The sequence below is a fragment of the Pan troglodytes genome, chromosome 12, assembly GCF_028858775.2.
Source record: "Pan troglodytes isolate AG18354 chromosome 12, NHGRI_mPanTro3-v2.0_pri, whole genome shotgun sequence".
In the NCBI taxonomy this organism is placed as follows: Eukaryota; Metazoa; Chordata; class Mammalia; order Primates; family Hominidae; genus Pan; species Pan troglodytes.
The window spans coordinates 43,801,640-43,816,506 of record NC_072410.2 but is presented as its reverse complement, the minus strand read 5'-3'; the positions used below and the strand labels follow the sequence as shown (position 1 = coordinate 43,816,506).

General features: G+C 38.5%; 1 long non-coding RNA gene across 2 annotated transcripts in view; it reads right to left on the bottom strand.

Moving 5' to 3' along the window:
- LOC107971704 (uncharacterized) overlaps positions 1–7,033 on the bottom strand; it is a 51,864-nt gene extending 44,831 nt beyond the window's left edge. The window contains exon 1 of one of the 2 annotated variants that reach the window (XR_001714596.3): positions 6,701–7,033. This is a non-coding gene — a long non-coding RNA (uncharacterized LOC107971704). The remainder of the gene's footprint in view (positions 1–6,700) is intronic. The other variant, XR_008546289.2, reaches the window with a different exon arrangement.
- Positions 7,034–14,867: the final 7,834 nt, after the last annotated feature.

The following is a 14,867-nucleotide window of genomic DNA, read 5'->3' as shown; positions in this document are numbered from 1 at the left end:
GTAAATAAAGGATTTATGGCAGATCTAATAATACAGACAAGAAGCTCAGACAATAAGCAAATGGACCAGGAAGTGCAGGAAGTTGAAGCTTCAGGACACCTCATTGCCACTCGACCCTAGGTCACTTTAAAGACCCTGTATGTACTTTCAAAGTTCTGTATTATTTTTCATAAAGAGGACCCCCAAAGTTGTATAAACCTGTTGCACAAAACCTGAATACTCCACCTGCTAAAAGCCTATAGAAATACAAAAAGCTAGTATTATGTGAAAAAGTAAGAGGTATTTGTGTCTCATGGTGATTTCCATCCCCCACATACAATAGTCACTCTTTGGATATCCTGAAATAAAATGTCACAAAATATGCATCTATGATATGAAACACCTAACTCAACGCTGAGAATTGTCATCATAGCAACCAATTTAGATACTCAGGTTAAAAAGTGAATACATGTGAAGGTAAGTAGTATTTTTTAAACAATTTTTTTTGTTTAAACAGGTATTGAATTGAACACATACTATGGGCTATGCACAGTATTAGGCCTTCGGGAAATAAATTTCAAATGAACAGCAGAGTTCAAATGAGCAGAAGCACTTTGTTTGAAATATGAATAGGCAATGTGCAAAAATTACAGCTTTAACCAATAAGCCTATAGTCTTTATGAATTTGGAGGAAATAAAAATAAAAAGACTTCTAAAGAAACATCTATGTGTCATAGGATTTTTTATTTATGTCATCATAGAAGTTTAATGCTCTGTAATGCATTTTCTATATCTTCCATCTATTTGGCCTCACACACACATAGGTCATACTTTTTATTGAGGGTTAATGACTTTGGGGTCACGATTCTGCAAGATGGACGTGCCAACAGCATTGGAGAGCAAGTAGAGCAGTAACAAGTAAATCATTCATTCATTCAACAAGTGTATGTTAAGTACAGCGTCTGCCATGTGCCATGCACTGTGCTATGTGCCAGACACGCACTAGTGGGCAGAGAATGAATAACAATTTTCATACATCTGATTACAGATTATAAAATGAGATAAACAGGATGTCTTGAGGATATATGGGAAAACTATGGAATCCAGAGATAACTGAGAAGAAGTTCAGAAAAGACTTCCCAGAGTAAATGATATCTCACTTGAATCCCCAAAATAGCAAAAGTGTTCCACGGGTTGAAAAACAATCAAAATATTTAGAACATAGAATGGATTGAGAGAAGATAGAATGGGGTAGGAGAAAGCCAGATCACCAAAACTCTGCCTTTTCATTTTAAGGGATTTGCAATTTACCTAAGGACAATAAAAAGAAAGATACTATATTTGGAAGCAGCCCTGAATCAACATTCTATCTCCAATAAAAATTAAATGATGTGAACTAAAGCGTAATATTTAACTTGTCAGAGCCTCAGTTTTTTCATCAGTAATGGATGAATAATAACTTATTAAATGATGTTGTGTGAAGCAAATACGATAATAGATGAGAAAGTAGTATGGAAAAAAATGTATAGACATGTTCTACAACTATAAGATGCCATTATTGCATGAATGATTGTGAATTGCATTTAGGAAATGACATCAAAATTGAAGACAAAGTGCAATGATATCCAAAGGCCACTCAACCAAGAGGATCTATGCTTTCTTCAATGCAGTTGATGTATGGCAGAGGATGAAGTGTGACAGCACAGCCAGTGCAGTCAGCACATTCCACTGCATCACAGCACGTGGCGTGGCAATGCAACCAGGTCTCTTTCCAACTCCACAAAGATCCAAGGATATTCAGAAGGACTTTGCTGAATTCACACATTTTGCAACGCAGTCATGCATGTTGGGGAGGTTCTATGTGTAATCTTATGAAGGTTACTTTTCTAAATTAAAACGACAACACTGAGGGACATATTAGGATTCAATCATCATAAACATACTAGCAGATTGAGAGCTTCTCTCTGTCTCTCTAATCAAATTTAACACTATAGTGATCCTGTAAGTTTGAAGTAAATATTAACTCCATTTGAGAAACTGAAGTTAAGACAAGTAGCTTGTTTAATATTATATCACCAATAAGTGTTTGAAATGATATTTGAACCCATTATTGTCTGACTCCTCTATCATGTAAAAACTTACATAGTAAGATACAGCACCATGAAAAATATAGAGACTTGTACTTCTGGGTTAAAATAGTGTCTCCAATGCAATGCAATCATCCCCAGATAAACACTCTCCTGTCAATTAGAACAAGGGGAAAGGCAAAAAGTACTATCAAAAAATACTGCTAAAAATTAAGATATATACATAGAATAGCACTAGACTCTAGGAGGATTTCCTTTCAATGTAAGATTATTTGAATTTTGATTTAGAAAGACTCAAGAAATTGAATGTAAATCAACCGAACTTCAACCAGGCCTTACTGCCATAAGCCTCTTTTGAAGTCATAAAAATGCATCCCTATGTACCCCAAAGCTGTATTTCATTTTGAAAGATAATTAGATTGATAAGATATTTGTGTAACCATAAAGCATTTGGATTTTAGCCAGACATTGGACAAGGCCTGTTATTTTAGACTTGTGGATAAGTTGAAGAAACATGAGTGAGTACCTTTAAAGTATAAATAATTCAACCATACACTCAGTGGGAAATGCTTAATGGATTGATAGCCACCTGTACAACTAGTAGCTGCTTTGTATTAATATCTCAAAAGGGAAAATGTTTACCAAATTATAAAATGGCAGCAAATGAGAAATAAGATCTCACTGGTTTGATTGCAGAATCAGCGCCTGCAAGTACTGAATAATATGAAATGTTAATAGGGACAAATAAAACTCCTCTGGGAACCAAAAACTAAGTGCAACAGTATTGGAGTGAAAATTACTGATGGTTAATTATCCATATCAAGAGTTCACTTCAGCGAACACGGTGGAAAGGAAGGCAACAGGTCTCTGCAGACCATGGGGTGGAGATGTCAAAGTAGGCAATGACAAGTCAGTTACTTAAATAAAATCACAGTGTCTATAACCTCGAAGCAAGATTCTCACTGTCCCATGCAATAGTGTGCCCTGTTCAGTTCTCCACCTCTAAAGACACCACTGGCAAATTAGAAGAGAACATGTTGATCAAGAGCTGAAAACCAAGCACATAATTAAAATGCCAAGAAATTCAAGTCAAAAGGCAAGATCTTTAAATCTAAAAACACCAGAGACTCTCTTGCTTCTTTTAATAGTAAATCTGTCGTTTCATTATGGGTAAATGGTGGCTTGGCAATGTTTGTGTGGTGGCAGAAATTGAGAGGACTTGGAGAGAATGCATTGTAATAATGAGTGAACACCTCTATAAAATCCCTGAAATTCCTCCTCTGAATGAGGCTTGGGACATCACATTGCTTGCTCTCATGAGGTTCACAGGCTCTGAGGGCTCAATAAAACCTTCTAAGTTGTACAAATATCTTTGCCTTTTTTATATTACCCTGAGCCCCCAAGGAATCGTGCAATAAGAGAAAACTCCTTATCTTGGTAACAAAAGACATTCATAAACATTTGATGAATAAGTTAATAAAAGATAATTAATTCTGCAAGGGTAGAGAGGCAGAGCATTCTTACCAGACTACCCTAAAATTAAATGGAGATGTTAAGATTCTAGCTGAATACTTGTTGAGTATTTTAAAAAGGAAATTAATGTTAATAGATTAAGTAGGGTAAGGTAACTATCTTGAGATTCTTGATTATAAATATTTCTAATGACTTTGAAAGGAGTTCTGAGGAACAAAATACACACACACACTCTCTCTCTCTCTCATACACACACAAATACACACACACACACAGTGTGAGCCAATTAGTATAACTAGAGGGAGTCCTCAGAACAGCCCAGTGCCAGCAGCATAGAACCTTCTCCCTAAACAAAATCTCATCCCAGGTCTCCAAACTCCCCCTCACGATTTCCTTGCTCTTTCCTTACTACCAAATTTGAACCTAGTTTTGTCCCATTTTAAGACATTAAATGGGTGCAAGACATTTCCCTTTGAAAATGTGTTAAAGGACGAGATGCTTTAGGGAACATCTTCCATTTAAAGAGATACGTGTGAGGTCCACGCTGGAGCACTGAATTGGGGGAAGGCAGTGCACTCTTCCATAGCACTGCCCTACTTCCTTGCAGAGTTCTGCCATTCCTCCATTTAAAATATACCCTTTGGCAAGAAAATGCAATATTATTATGGACAAATCACTTTGATTTGCAGTCTTTGACTTTTCCTCAGTCAAGTACACAAAAGCTAATGCCCTGCTTTCCTTGTGAAGAAAGAAAGGGGAGGGGAACTTTGCCTGTCAAAGCATTTCATACAGTAGCTGATTAGAGTAGAATGTGTTTTGTAAAGAAATGGGGTCCTTTTCTTCATCCTCTCAGCAAAGCTTTATGTCCACACTACCTCTTGGAGCCTGCCTATGGATAATTTAGTAGCTTCAAATTGTATACTGCATCAAAAACTCCCATTAATCTTATATTCTTATGGCTACCACTATTTTATTTTTCTTTGTGTCATAAATCTCTCAACTTATACTTGGCAGCAGAAAGGAAACCAAAACTGACATTTGATACTGAATGCATTGGCTAAACCTTTCCCCAGGGTTACCACATCAGAAGAAGGACTACACTCAAAAAAATTCAAAGCCACTTCCATATAAAAGCTTCCCAACCTTAAGGTCTTTCTCTCAACCTGGTTCTAGAGGGATTTATGCTTGCAAGTTTTACCTCCCTGAGTAAAAATAACTGCAAAGTAAGCAGTATCTAAATAGCATATACAGAATTGAAAGAGAAACAAACAGAAATTAGGAGAACTAAGAAATAAGACACTCGGGAAAAAAAGCTAATGCTCATATGTTATTCAAAGGGAAAACATAGTTGATGTGCCTCGGAAAAACCTCTTTAGGAATATAAAAGAAATGCTGTGAACAGGATGCCACATCAACAGGAGATACATACTGTTAATAAACGTTCCTGATGGTTATTAAAGTAAATATCATCTTTTGTTCAATTTTAAGAGGAAAATGTATTTCATTTTAAATAAGTTTTTTAAAATTCAATTTAGTGATACACAGAACTTACATTTAATTAATATAAAATGTTGTTGTAATAGGATATTTGGCTTATTATCAATAATGTCCCAAACATCATTTATTACTTAAAGGTAGATTTACTAAGCAATTAGCCAAGAGAGCGTTCTAATTAAAAATTAAATCCATGTTCAAATAAGCATAATCAAATATTCACTATAATTCTCTAAAACACATTAATAGCTACAAGAGTATGTGGTTTTATCATATATTTAAAAAAAAACTCATCATCTCTACAGCGAAACTACTCTGAAAATACACTCAGAAATCACCTTTCTTGGGAGGCTGAGTAATACTTTGAATCAACGTGGTTGCATGGTGTGCTTTTAATTTCTTCTTAATGGAAGGTAGAAATTAAACAGTCATAAATAGGGGAGTACAAACCTGGAATGTGTAGAAGACTCTGGAGCCAGACTACCTGGTTCAAGACCTTATTCGCTGCCTGACCTTAGATAAGTTACTTACCATTTTTCACAACTCAGTTTTCTTATGGGTAAAATGGGACTCATAACAGCAACACTTCACAAGGTTATTGTAAAACTTAAGCTAATATATGTGAAGCCCTTAAAAAGATACCTGGCACATCACATTCTTTGCAGCAATGTGGATGCAGCTGGAGGCCACTGTCCTAAGCTAATTAATGCAGAAACAGAAAACCAAACACCACATGTTCTCATTTATAAGAGGGAGCTAAACATTGAGTACACATGGACATAAACATGGGAACAATAAACACTGGTGACTACTGGAAGGCGGAAAGAGGAAGGGAGGCCAGGATTGAAGAACTACCTATTGGGTACTATTCTCGCTACCTGGGCGATGGGACCATTTGTACAACAAACCTCAGCATCATGTAATATACCCACGTAACAAACCTGCACAAGTCCCCTTGAATCAAAAATAAAAGTTGAAATTATTTTTTAAAAAGATACCTGGCACATAGTCAGTGCTCAACAGATCTAAGCTGTTATTGAGATAGGAAGATGGCCTACAGCAGAAAACTGAGTAGGGTTAGCATGAAGCTCCTGAGAATGCTGTTTAATCCTGTGTGACTGGCCATGCTTATTTAACCTCTCTGAGCCCCCACCTTCTCATCTTCAAATAAAGGTAACTCCAGTTTATACCCTACAGATTGTTAAGAGGATTGAATGGAGGTAATGAGGCTGAGTTCATTGTTAGGATTCAGCTGGGGAAGCTCACACTAAACAACGTGACATACTTCAAATGTAGAGGGACAGACACACTTCAGATGTGGCACAGGGCCTTGGTACTATCTGCTCTACATGTGAGAAAGACTTTTTGCCCCTATGCTTATTGGAAATATTCAAGGCAATTTTATTCATCTTTATTTTTTCTTTTACATGAAGTTAAAAGCAAAAGATAGTGCTCCCAAAGACCTGCCAGTAATATCAGCTGTTTTGTCTAATACTGCAGCTTTCAGCAAATCATGCTCAGACACCAAAGTAAAGGGGGCATGGTCTGTTCATCTCATTTTCTTAGCTGGATGAATTTAGAGCTATTAGACTATAGTCAAATGTAAATGAATTACCTGTGCTTCATGGAAAAGAAGTGGAAGAGGTTTTGCATCTCTGCTTACTTACCCCTTCACAATGCACTCTCTAAAATGGTGACACCACTTGGAACTGCAATCACCTTCTACCGACTATCGAAGATGGCAATGAGTGAAACGGCATTTTATTCAAGTTCTAAAGGTCAGTGTGTCTCAATCCAGGCTGACCCAGAAAAATGCTAGGAGAAGGAGTTCCAACGTGGGCACACCGTGAGGCTTTGGTTTGTCTGATCTGACTGCTAATGTACATGATTTTGAGTCATCTCTGTTACTTGGGCACTTTCTCTGCAGAGGAAACACAGCAAAGCCTTTCCTCACAGACTTAAATATCAGTCAGAAAAACGGTTTCAACGGGTACCAACTTGGACAAGATTCCAAACAGAGTTGATGCGATCTGACGGTGGGACTGGGTGGAGACCCTCAATTTCTGCAACCTTCTTCAGGGCTTCCTGGACTTTGTCTCCCTGTGATTTTAGGTGGATAACACAGGTGAAGAAAATGGGATCATTTTGTCTAGAAGATTTAGGTATTAGCTAGTCATGGCAGAGAACAAGGTGGCATGGATATGAATGAAGAGTCAGAGATTTGGCAAATTCTACCACTCTCATTTGCAAATGTAAAGGCAGTGCCTCACTCTGCTGTTGAGGCCTGAATCAGTGACCTTTCTCTTTGCTAAAGATTATCATTCTTTAAGGAGGCTGTTCCTACTCATGCCTGCACTCCGATCTAAGTTAGATATCCTATTTATATACTCCTTGTGGTAGGCAGAATTACATAACGGCTCCCAAATTTCCCCCTAAAGTACATGCTGTGTATAATCCCTGGGACCTTTGAATATGATAAGGTAGTCTGTTCTGTGATGGGATTATATGACACAATCCACTTTAAGAAAAGCAGATTATCTTGAGTAAACCTGAGGTACTCACATGAGCCCTTAAGAAGGACTAGACTCTTCCTGAAGAAAGAGATTTGAAGGATGTGGGGCATTTAAAATGAGAGATCATCCACTGCTGGCTTTGGAGGTGGAGAGGCCCCATATGGCATGGAATATGGGCTGAGAGCCACCCCCTCATTGACAGCCAGCAAAGAAATGAGGACCTTATTCCTCCAGCTGCAAGACACTGGGTGCTGCTATAACCAACCACATGAGCTTGGAAAAGTACCCCAAACTCCAGATGAGAATGCAGCTTAGCAATGACTTGATTTAGCCATGTTATGAGACCCTGAGCAAAGAACCTAGTCATGCCACACCCGGATTTGTGACCTACAAAACTGTGAGCTATTAAGTGGATGTTGCTTTAAGCTGATGCATTTGTGGTCACTAGTTATACAGCAATACAAAATTAATACATGTCCATAGGACCTTGTACTTACCTTCCAAAATACTTATCCATGTCATTCATCCTTAGGGGGTGTGTGTGTGTATGTGCGTGTGGGTGCGTGTGTGTTCTGCACTTGACAGTAAGCTGTATGAAGGCAGGGAATATATCTTTCACTCACTCTTCTGTCCTCAGCACCTAGCCTAGTGCCTACAATAAAATGCTCAATACCTGTAATCCCCGCAGTTTGGGTGGCTGAGGCAGGCAGATCACCTGAGGGTAGGAGTTCGAGACTAGCCTGACCAACATGGAGAAACCCCATCTCTACTAAAAATACAAAATTAGCAGGGCATGGTGGCACATGCCTGTAATCCCTGCTACTCGGGAGGCTGAGGCAGGAGAATTGCTTGAACCCAGGAGCTGAAGGATGCAGTGAGCTGAGATCGTGCCGTTGCACTCTAGCCTGGGCAACAAGAGCGAAACTCTGTCTCAAACAAAACAAAACAAAACCTCAATGAACATTTGTTTGTGAATAGTGCATATATTAATGAATCCTTTTAAATCACATTATTTTTCATTAGATAAACTGATGTATTTCTATCATGAAGTCAGAGTGATACAGTTTTCATTTACATTAAATTGTATTGCTTTCATTTACATCCTATTTTCTTGATCTAAAGTGCTTCTTTCATTAACGTTTTTTGTTTGGTTTTTGAGACGGAGTCTTTCTCTGTCACCAGGCTGGAGTGCAGTGGCATGATCTCAGCTCACTGCAACCTCCACCTCCCGGGTTCAAGTGATTCCTCTGCCTCAGCCTCCCAAGTAGCTGGGATTACAGGCACGCGCCACCACGCCCAGCTAATTTTTTGTATTTTAGTAGAGACAGGGTTTCACCATGTTGGTCAAGATGGTGTCGATCTCCTGACCTCATCATCCAGCTGCCTTGGCCTCCCAAAGGGCTGGGATTACAGGTGTGAGCCACCATGCCTGGCCCATTAATATTAAATAGACTGAGGCTGCTCAGAGTCAGAAGGCATACCCATCAACTATGGGACATGCTCTATGGGGTACATTCTGCCCACTCTTTGTTTTCTCTCCAGGCCCAAGCCCTACACTCAAGTTGTGAGCAGCATACTGAGTGTCAGAATGCAAAATAAGTGTACACAGGCGGTCCAGGCCATTTGAATCAAAATGATGTATGACACTTTTCTTGGAGAAGGCTTCTTTTTTCATTACCTCCTACGTCTCGCTCTTTTCTCCTAATGTTTCTTTCTCATCTGCCCTGTGATTGTCAACTCACCCTGCCAAGCTATATCTTGCTGAATACCTTAACTTCTGCCATTACCCAAGCCTGTCCCAGACTATCTTTACATTTAGGATTCTCGTCTGTCTATAGTGACTTTTGACATCTTCACTGCATAAAAATGTCATCTTATTTACCAAGACCTATATTAAATGCCAACTATACTTTAAAACTCTCCTTGGTCTTCCTTCTCCATTCTTTCCTATGTAGTACCCTAATTTCTGTGATGCCCATTCTATGAGAGGGCTGCTCCCACACATATGAAGTCCTGTCTGAAACATGAGCCTTCAGGTTCAGGAATACGCCTAGAGTGCCAGTACCATTTAAGTGTTGATATATTCACCTACCGTTATACCTTTGTTTAAAGTTGAAAACAATTTAAGGCAAGACCATCAAAGAGTATGTGAAGAGTTAAATAAGAAACCTTGAAAGCAACAAGCCCTATTCTCTGGTTTAAGGGGGAGTTTGTGGTTGGTGACACTGAAACTTCCATTAACCCACTTTCAATGGAGGCAAATGAATGGACATCAGAGTCTTGTCTGGTTTCATTCATGACACTTGAGCTGCTCCTCAGAACTTTCAAAAAAAGTTTATCAGCCCAGAAATACATTTTTAAAAGTAAAAGCAAAAACATGTGAAAAATTCCTCTCATAACAGTAAAACAACATTGTGATATTTCTTTGTTATATACCTGGTGGGGATGAGGCAGTGAAATACAGAGATCAGAGAGAAAATGACCTGATATGAACTGACGTTAATATATTTGGGGATACAGTGTCAAACCAATGTTTAATTTTGTTTTCCTAAATAGGCCAAAGCAAGTTTACTAAATAACCAAAAATATCTAAATTTTACTAAGCACTTGCTATGTGTGAAATTCTCTGAAGGTTGTATTTAATTTAATCTCTTTATGGCAATTCTGAGGTAGGCAAACATTGTCATTCCCATTTTACAGTTGAGTTCAGTACTAGTCCAATGCCACATGGCTAGTCAATGTCAGAGCTGGCACACAAATCCAAGTTTGATCCCAAAGGCTGTTATCTTACCCACTATGTTACAGGGTCATGAGAAGTGGAAAAGGCATGATTCCAAACTGATACAATGGGGCTTCCACACTGATCCCACACTGATACAATGGGGCTGCTCTGGGTGTCCACAACACCCACTAAAAGATAAAAGGCTTCAGAACTGGGCTGTAGCACCATGTTATGGAGTCATATGCTTGCTAATCTATGCTCTTTACCCACAAAAGAGAACTGGGCTAGACTCTCTGTGCTAAAAGTTATCAGAAAATAAATATTCTACCTTCCTTCCTTTGCCCTAATACACGGTTTCTCATCTTTGGCCTTATTTGCATTTTATTGTGGAAAACTGTCCTGTCCTATACACTGTACATTGTTTAGCAGCATCTGTTGGCTCCACCCACTAAATGACAGTAGCACCTTCCAACCAGTTGTGACCACCAAAATGTCTCCTAGAAGGCCAAACATTTCTAGTGGAATGAGAGGGAATAGCAGGGGGAAAAACACCCTCAGTTTAGAACCATTGTCCTAGTAGGATAAGTACTGAAATAGAAATTTTAAAACTCTGTGCTCAAGTCCTGCTGCAAGTCATAATTTTTCCTTGGTCTCCTTATCTGAAGAATACTGGTATATGCATTATCTAGAGCCTAGGGCTGTGGTAAGAGAAAAAAAATACAAAAATTAAGATGAGATAATGCCTATTAAAGTGGCAGCAGCAGCAGTAGGAATAGTAATATTTTAGCTCCCTTTATGAGTGATACAGACTTCAGAAAGAGTTGTAAAATGGAAAAAGCACTGAACTGGATATTGAAAAAGCTGGGTCCTATTCCTGATTTTGACTCCAGCTACCTGTGTTTCCTGGGGAAAACACAGTATTATTATTACCACTATTATTATTATTATTATTATTATTAATTTACCTTACAACTTTCATTCCTCACATAGTAGTGCCCTATTTGTTTTGGAGAATTCTCTCTCCCTCACTGGCTGTAGTCACAGTGGGAAGGTAAACCCAGGTGCCTAGAAGCCCAACGGGCAGGTTCCTCCTCTCACCACCTCTGCACAACCATGAGGACAGCATGTGATCCACGCTCAGCCTACTTGCTCTTGCCCAGAGCTTTGACTCCTGATCAGGGAGACATGGATAAAAGTATCAGATGAATCCCATTGCATTCTCCCTAAAGACCATTCTTATGATTTTACCTCCTAGCCTTCCAAAATTGCCTTTTTCCATGCCTGGTTCTCCTCTCAGTTCTGTGAACTTCTAATATTCTTCTGTCTCTGTGGGTACCAATTGTCCCCAGTTATTATTTGTTCTCTTCTTCTGAAGTAATAGGGCCCCAATTTTAGTTTGCCTTGTTGCCAAACAGAATAAAATCTGTATTTCTCATATATTTTTAGGCATCTAGGTTGGGCTGTGCAATTAAGTTTGAGTCGTTTGGATGTAAGCACAAGTGATATGCATAAATTCCAAAACGTGTCCTCACGACGAAGGCATGCCTTCTTTTTTCCTCTCTTTTCCTGTTTCTTGGAAGGTAGACATAATGGCTGGAGCTCCAACAAGCATCTTGGACCATGAGGTAATCTTGGGAATGGAAATTTTGCATGACAGAGCAAAAGATAGAGGATCTTGTTTCCCCGAGAGCATTATGCCAGACCTGGATTGATTATTTCTAAAATTCTTGAGTTTGATAGGAAAAATAACTTTCTGTCTTGATTATTATGACAGCTATTTCTGTCTCTTGCACTGAACATAAGGAATTCACCCTTTGCTTCAGTTATCTCTGGTTACTGTCTATTGCTTGCGCCTCTTTCAGGTGAAGGTGATAGAAAATCCAATTCAAACTGGCTTAAACAATAAGAAAAAATTACTGGCTTACAGAACTGCAAAGTCCTCAGGTAACCCAGGCTTCAGGCAAAATTCAATCAACATTTCAAACAATGTCACTAGAGATCAAGTTTCTTTTCCATCCTGCCTTCCATAATTTCAACTTCACTTTCAATTTTCATATGTTGATTTCCTTGCAGCTCCAGCAACTTTTTCTGAGCTGATTAGAATGGTTGACACAGTTCAAAAACTCACATTTCTTTTTCACACCTCTTCACAGGAAGAGAAGAGTCTCCTGCAGTCGTCCCTAAAGAAAAAAAGAATCTCTCTCTCTCAAAACTAAAACCCAAACAAAAGAGTCCTCAGGAAATATACCTTTACATTTTATTGGCAATATCTAGCTTATCATTGTCTTGTCCGTGAGCCAATCACTGATGCTGATTGGCTTCTATCAATTAGGCCCCACTCCAGAGACTGGAAAGTGGGTCATTTCTATACAAGCCACATAGCTTAAAATAGTTAAAATGGTTCCCCAAAGCAAAAGGTAGATGTACTGGTACGTCAAACAGAAATAGAAACATTTATTCAGCCTACGTGTAAAAGTTATGATAATTATGTCCAATAATTGTGGTGAAGAGGTTTTGAAAATCTTAAATTGTTACATAAATATGGAATACTATTAGTAATATTATAATGCATTGTTTTCTCTCTTTTGTTCTTCTCCAACTGAACTTTCTTGGAGTTTGTGGCACTACATTAAGAGTAATAGGAGCCTATAATTTTATAGACTGCCTCAGTTTTTCAAAGCTAACATTTATGATATTATAATTTATTCTTTCAGCTACAACTGAAAATATTCTCCCCATTTCCTCTGATTGTAGTTTCATAGCTACAGCTCCCTCTAATGTCTTGGAGGTAGCTCACTAAGCCAAAGATTTTGAAATAAAAATATTACCAGAGAATAGGAGTGAAAAGTCATAAGAGTCTCTAATATTTTCTCCCTTTGTAGTCAAGGCTATCCTTTCAAGATGCACTTCTAACCACATCACTTATGGAATTAAAATCCTTCAGTGGCTGCCTTACACTCGAGGGTTAACTGCTAGCAATGGTTAACCCCATGTAACTCCTAGCATGGCTTATACGGCCCAGCATAAGGCGGCCCTGGCTACGCCTCCACATCAGTCTCCCACCTCTGTCCCTTGCAGGCTTCTCTGAGGTCACATTGAACTACTCTAGGCTCCTGTGCCACAGTCTCTCTGTGGGCCAAAGTTATGGCTTGCTGCTCCCTTTGCCTGTAACATCCTTGCCAATCCTAGAGGCCCTGCCAGCACCACCAAGTGTCCCATCTAATGCATTATTTCTCATTCTTCCAGACTCAGCTTAGATGTCATTTTCTTTTTTTATTTTATTTTAATTATTATTATACTTTAAGTTTTAGGGTACATGTGCACAATGTGCTGGTTAGTTACATATGTATACATGTGCCATGCTGGCGTGCTGCACTTAAGGCAGCTTTCTTTCTGGAGCAGTGAGGCCTAATCTCGTCTCCCATTATCTGGCTCACTAGTACAGTAGGCATCTATTTTCATAATCCTGACACTCATTCATTTAATGACTCTGTTTCCTAATATTTCCCCAAAAGTCTCAGGTCTGGGAGAATGTCTTTTTCTCAGCACTGTATCTTCAAAGCTTAGTACAGTGTCTAAAATATAATAGTACTAAATTAATATGTATTGAATCTATTAATTAATGAATCACTGAAGGCCCAGAGCATTTTTTCATTTCTATAATTGAAAAATTTATAGAGTTCTACATAAGAAATTATATCTCAAACGGCCACCTACTAATGGTTAGAAAAATGAATAGCCATTTGGATAAAGGTTTCAGAGTAGAGAGGACTTTTTGAGTTTTAAGTTATATTTGTGACATCTTCAGTTTGATGTGCCATGTTTACATCTGTGATTCCCCTCACTTTTTAGAATTTGAAAATATACTATTTTCTTTGATCTCATATTTAAAATGATTTTTCTAATACAAAGGATTTAGGATTTATTCTTCTTTTGATAACATTTATCAGCGTTTTCTGAGATAACTGATAACTCCCTGGGCTCAAAAGCTTAGAGCTGAGATTCACTCAGTGAAATTTTAAGATTATCTATAATCCACCAAACCAAACCCAGCCCTAGGAGGTATGGATTGACGCCTTGGCTGTTCTGTCGCAAACCTCTCTGGCAAAGCACAGCAAGGAGACAAGTGTGGGAGGGCAGGAACAAGCAGCTCAGGACAGATCATAAACGACATCTAGGGTGGGAATAGGTCTTGAAGTTGTCATTAATTCCAGTTCAAAATAAGACACTTTTTCTTTGTCAACATTTTGCCTCTAAAATCTGGCATAAGAGGTTTCTAACCCTAGGACAAGGAATTCAACCATGATGGATAGGTGTTCCTGAAAAGCCATAAAGGGACAATTTGAATCATAAGGTTGACTCTGAGGCTGAACATTCAGGAATCTCTTGTGACCCTTTAAATCTACTTTATAAGAGGAACATTTTAAGTTGATTTAGTGAGATGGTTAAAACTTAATTTGTTATCAAATAATTACCTAATGGACCTTTTTTGAGATATAAGGTTGAGCCACAGCTCTAGCTGCAATGCAATTAATTTTAAATTTTATAAGCCATAAAAGGTAATCACAGCCCTACAAATCAGCTAAGGTGCGAAGATAA